The sequence below is a fragment of the Mytilus trossulus genome, chromosome 2 (genome assembly GCF_036588685.1).
Source record: "Mytilus trossulus isolate FHL-02 chromosome 2, PNRI_Mtr1.1.1.hap1, whole genome shotgun sequence".
NCBI classification, from domain to species: domain Eukaryota; kingdom Metazoa; phylum Mollusca; class Bivalvia; order Mytilida; family Mytilidae; genus Mytilus; species Mytilus trossulus.
The window spans coordinates 58,519,825-58,525,824 of record NC_086374.1 but is presented as its reverse complement, the minus strand read 5'-3'; the positions used below and the strand labels follow the sequence as shown (position 1 = coordinate 58,525,824).

The following is a 6,000-nucleotide window of genomic DNA, read 5'->3' as shown; positions in this document are numbered from 1 at the left end:
GGAAGACTTTTTTAGTCTTAATAATTATGACGTATTGAACAGCTCCTAATTATTTGGATTATAGCTAGCTCTTTGTCAGAGTTAGAACCTATACGGCTGACACAGTAACAATAATTACCTCGTCTGTTAAAAAGTCAAAATTAATTTATTATTCTGCAAAGAAGGATTATGACTAATTCTGGTTCTGGTAGGAACAATTTGAAGGTATAACAGATGTACTATGGTATGTGGAAGATTTTGTAATTTACGGATAAACTTGTAACATATAATTAACCAAACCCATGGGGATAAAGTTGCAACTACTTTTGAAGTTCGTTCATAAAAAAATAAGCGGAATGTACTGTTCTTTATTCGGGCTTCTTATCTCAGAACACTATCGGAATTTCTCCAAATGCATGATTGACTATCGGGTCTGGGATCGGAGAAACGATACATTTTTTAGTTAAAAATTTTCTAACGATACAAGCGGTCGATTCTATTTTTGGCATTTTACTAAACAGAAACTAAACGGGTAACCCAAACAAACCGAAATCTACGTCATTTTTATTTTGGTTGATTTCTTCTGCATTTGAAGCCTGTAGGTAAACAAATATATTTCAAATACACACTTTTTTTATTTTAATTTTGTCACAGCACATTGTTGAATGTTTACCAGATAAAATTGAAACTGAAAAAAAATAATTTGACAATGTAGCCTTTGTCACCGGTCGGTTATTTCTACATTTTAATCCTTTTCTTTTAACACGCAATGCCTGAAAAAGCTAAAAAAAAATGTGGTGTATGACCATAAGAAAGAGAAGACATGCAAGTTTTATTATTGTCATTTTGTTTATTTTCTTTGGTTACATCTTCTGACATCAGACTCGGACTTCTCTTGAACTGAATTTTAATGTGCGTATTGTTATGCTTTTACTTTTCTACACTGGTTAGAGGTATAGGGGGAGGGTTGAGATCTCACAAACATGTTTAACCCCGCCGCATTTTTGCGCCTGTCCCAAGTCAGGAGCCTCAGGCCTTTGTTAGTCTTGTATTATTTAAATATTAGTTTCTTGTGTACAATTTGGAAATTAGTATGGCGTTCATTATCACTGAACTAGTATATATTTGTTTAGGGGCCAGCTGAAGGACGCCTCCGAGTGCGGGAATTTCTCGCTACATTGAAGACCTGTTGGTGACCTTCTGCTGTTGTGTTTTTTTATTTTGGTTGGGTTGTTGTCTCTTTGACACATTCCCCATTTCCATTCTCAATTTTATTTTATTTAAGTATTTGGATGAAGGCATAAAGATGTATATAATCCAAGTAGACTTACAACTATTTAATGGCGAATATCAATACACAGTATACAAAGCATGTCTTATCATAGCACGTGTAACTCATTAACATAATGAGGTAGTGTTACTGAAGTATAAATAGATAAGTTATTTATAGCCAATACTGTTACATCCTTTCTCTTTTAGAAAATAAGATAATGTCTAATCTTAAACTGTCAAATGAGTGTAATTAAATTTACTGTAATATATCAAGCTTAATCAATTATAAGAATATAACAGATATTATTTTTAACATTACTTAACCAAATTAACTTTCAAAATCGAATGTCTATTTTAACCAAATTAACTTTCAAAATCGAATGTCTATTTTATGAATTAACAAATTACTTTCAAATCATTATTTTAGTTAAAGTCCTTTTTTCTAATCCAATCTATTTCAAAACTAGAATCAAAGTACATTCAGTTCATAATAAAGTCTTTGTATTTTGCTGGTCTTTCGATCTTTCTCCCGAAGCATGTAACCATAGGGTCGGACGGTACCGATTCTGTTTCGTCTCTTGAATTGTTTTGCGTCTCGTTTTGATTGTCTGGATTGTCAGTTTTAGGAACATCTATATAAACTTCTATGTTCTCCGGTTCATTAAACGGTTTGTATTGTTCATTTGTTATTCGCACGGCTCATCGGTTTCGGCGTATCATTTGTCCATTTTCTTTTCTAAGGTCGTATGATCTTGCACTGTGAGTGTTCGTGACAATTCCTTTTTCCCACTGTTTCTTACTTTCCGGCGGGATTCGGACAATATCTCCACGTTTGAGTTGTTTAAGATCACTCGCACAGCGGTTGTAATAATGAGATTGTCTTATTTTACTTTTTTCAATATTCTCGGGCACACTTTCGGCTAGTTCCGGTTTGAGTAAACTAGATTTGGTTGGTAGCAATGTTCAAGTTCTCCTATTCATAAGTTGTTGAGCCGGGCTATAGTTTGTACTTTGTTGAGGAGTGTTTCGATAATAATTTAAAATCGCTATTAAAGGATCGGATTGCGACTTTTTGGCTTTTTTCATCAAACGCTTTGCTGTTTTCACTGCGTTTTCCACCTTTCCATTCGATTGTGGATGTCTTGGGCTTGAGGTTATATGTTTAAAGTCCCATTTATTACTGAATTCGCGGAATGCCTCGGATGAATATTGTGGTCCGTTGTCCGAGCAAACGAATTGAGGAATTTTGCTGATATTGCAAGGTAATCCCCCACAGAGCTCCAGATAAGAATTCACAAATTGGGGTTTTTACCTACCATTTTCTTATATGATAGGGTGATAAAGTTTTTTAATTGCATTATCAATTCCAATTCACCCCTCAGGTTAATATCAAATTGGGTTTTTCACCACCAAGCTCCTTAATGAATTGGGTTTTTCATCGACACATATTGAATATTTAGGCAATATCTGACCCCAATTTTTTCTTAAAAATGTTTATTTTTTTTTATTCAATTTACAGAAATTCGGGTTTAGTTGTCTTTAATTAGAACTTTTGGTTTCTGATGCTTTATCATTTCATAATTGATTTGGCCTTTAACTTTTCCCAACTGATTTCGTTTTTGATGAAAACCCGTGTTTATTAGCAATGTTCTCGATATGGAACGCACACATGCACGTGCGTTCGATGGACCCTTCCTTAAAACACTGGCTGAGTCTTGTTATCATCATTACTTTCCCCCAGCTTTTCAATAGAAGCCAATAACATGCTTCTATTCAATATTTTTAAAAAAGGTTTACGCGACGACTGTAAACCAGATAAGGGTTAATAACGCAAACGGTAGCCGAATAAAGGGTTAAGAACTCATGTTTTTGGCATATAATTGGGTTTTCCATTGAATTTATTGGGTAATTGAACCCTGCAATGGGCAATTGCATTGGGTTTTTTATTATTTGTATTGCGTGATCACGCAAATACGCAGCTTATCTGGAGCTCTGCCCCCATGTTGATGTTTTCAAGTTCTATTTCAATGTCCGATCTTACATGACATATCTCGTCCTGCTTTTACGATTTGTTTTTTCCATTGTTCAGGTACGCACGCGATAAAGTATCTGCTATATACATGTATCTTCCTGGTTTGTAGTTTATTTCTATTGAATATCGTTGTAATCTCAAGAGCATTCGTTGGAGTCGTTTCGGCGCTTGAAACAGTGGCTTCTTGTAGATAATTTCAAGTGGTTTGTGGTCGCTTTCCACAAACACGTTTCTACCGTAAGTGTATTGGTGAAACTTTTCCATACCATATACAACAGCTAACATTTCTTTTTCAATCTGTGCGTAATTTTGTTCTGTTTTAGTCAACGCTCGACTTGCGTATGCGATTGGTTGGTTGTTTTGCATTAACGTTGCACCAAGTCCGGTTTCGGACGCGTCACATTGTAGGGTTGTGCTAAGTTTCGGATCGAAGTATCTTAACACTGGCGTTTTGGTTATTGCGTCTTTAATTCATGCGAACGCGTTATCGTGATCATCTGTGCAGTTCCACGCATTTTCTTTGTGTGTAAGATTTCTGATCGGCTCGCACAAATCGCTTAGATTTTCCATAAATTTCGTGAGATAGTTTACCATTCCCAGTAAACGTTGAACTCCTTTTAAATCTTTCGGTTTATCCATTTGCGTTATTGCAGCGATTTTCTCCGGACCGGGCTTAACACCGTCTGCTGTAAGTAGGTGTCCGATATAAGGCATTTCAGAACGGCGTAACTGAAATTTGTCTCGGTTTAGCTTAATATTTCTAGAACAGCATCGGTCGAGAAATGCTTTGAGCTTAATGTCATGATCGGCAGTTGCTTCTTCTACCGTATCTCCTTCACCGTATATAAATTACGTATATACACCTGGTAAATTTTCTATTTCGCGCTCTAGAAATTGTTGAAAATATTCAGGGGCGGGCGAGATTCCAAAAGGCATTTTCATCCATCGGAAGCGACCAAACGGTGTTTCAAATGTAGTCAAGTAACTACTCGATTCGTCCATATTCACATGCCAAAATCCGTTTTTAACATCACATTTACTGAATATTTTCGCTTTATTCAGCTCGGGCAATAAATCATCTATAATCGGAAGAGGGTAGTGACATCTCTTTAACGCTTTATTAAGAGGCTTTGGGTCTATGCATATTCTAAGTTTCCCATTCGGCTTCTTGACAGTTACAAGACTTGATACCCAGTCTGTTGGCGTATCAACCGCTTTAATCACTCCGTTCGTTTCTAATCGTTGAAGTTCACTTTTCAATTTCGGTTTCATCGCGATTGGAATGCGTCTTAACGGTGACTTCACAGGTGTGATTGTCTCATCAATTTCAAGGTGCAAATTTCCTTGAAAGCTTCCTTCTCCGTCAAATAGATCTGCATATTCTTTGACAATGTCCTGCATTGAAAAATCGTTCACGTTATCTCCCTTTTCACATGTCAGTATGTTGTGAAACTGTATCTTGATCAAACTCATATGCTGGATTGCCTTTGACCCCAGCAGAGGTGTGTATTCATCACCGACAACTATAAATTTCACATTATATCGTTTGTTTGTTTTAGGATTTTTCAACCGTAGCGTGCAAATTCCATACGCTGACATCTGCGATTTATTATACATCGTTAGTGTGTTATCAGTTTCTTCAATGAGTGACTCATGCACCAGTGACTTCGGAATTAGATTAGCTGTTGCACCGCTATCTAATTAGAATTTTATCTGCTTGTTTTGATCAATTAAAAGCATCTTAGCGAATATTTTGCTTTGCACCATGTTTATTTCACTTGATTCTACTGTGTTGATTTCGAATTCACTTTCGCTGTCATCTGTGTAAACATTTGCACTAACATGTTTTACTTCAGAGCGTCTTTTCATGTACTGTCCTTGTCTGCATTGAGATGAAAAGTGGTTATATTTTCCACACGAATTGCATTGTGTGCCATATGCGGGGCACTTTCCTTTCTCACATTGCCTTCCACAATAATCACAATTGTTTGCTTTCTTTGGAAATTTCTTATTGTCTGATTGTTAATCATTCTTGTATTGACTACGCTTTTGAAATTTAGTAGTTTTGTGTCTTACCGCTTTAATGTCTGTGCTTTCATTTATGGCAGTGTCTGCGCGTACCCGCATGCGGGTACGAATAGTCAAATTGCCGTTCTAGGCTGCGCGTACCCACATCCGGTTTTCTAATAAAATGCCATTGGATCGGGTATAAAACGTGAAATATCTACGGAAATTATCGATAAAATGGGGATATCGTGTAGAACGAGTGAAAAGTCTGAAAAATAATATTTTCAAATTGTATTTATCAAATAATGATACATAATAATCATTGCAAAATTAAATGCACAATGATGGAAAATGAACCTGTACAGTCCCTGTAAAAGAAAAACATGATAGAAATTAATACTATTATAAAATTTTAATGCAAATTTAAATAATATTTTTTTTATAAGTTAAAAATATACCCATATGATATTTTAAGTAAAATGTAAAACAGAAACTAAAATTTTAAAATATATAAAACTACTAAAATTAAAGCATGAGTTTATAAAAATTAAAATTTAAAGAAGCAAGTAACAATGATTAATGAAACGTGAACGGAGGCTGGCAACATTTGAAATGTGCAGCCGGGTTGAAATCCGTGCCAAAACAATCATATTTGATATGTAAAATGTGTTCCAAATCTTAATTAGTTACACGAATCTTTTGTAATTGGT

At 35.4% G+C, this 6,000-nt stretch overlaps 1 protein-coding gene across 3 annotated transcripts in view; it reads left to right on the top strand.

Annotated features, from left to right (window-relative positions):
- LOC134707636 (phospholipase A and acyltransferase 3-like) overlaps positions 1–6,000 on the top strand; it is a 29,916-nt gene continuing 23,916 nt past the window's right edge. The window contains exon 1 of one of the 3 annotated variants that reach the window (XM_063567586.1): positions 1–187. The gene's annotated coding sequence lies outside the window, so the exon portion shown is untranslated. Of the gene's footprint in view, positions 188–455; positions 582–6,000 lie in introns of those variants that run through there. The other 2 variants (XM_063567585.1, XM_063567584.1) reach the window with 2 other exon arrangements.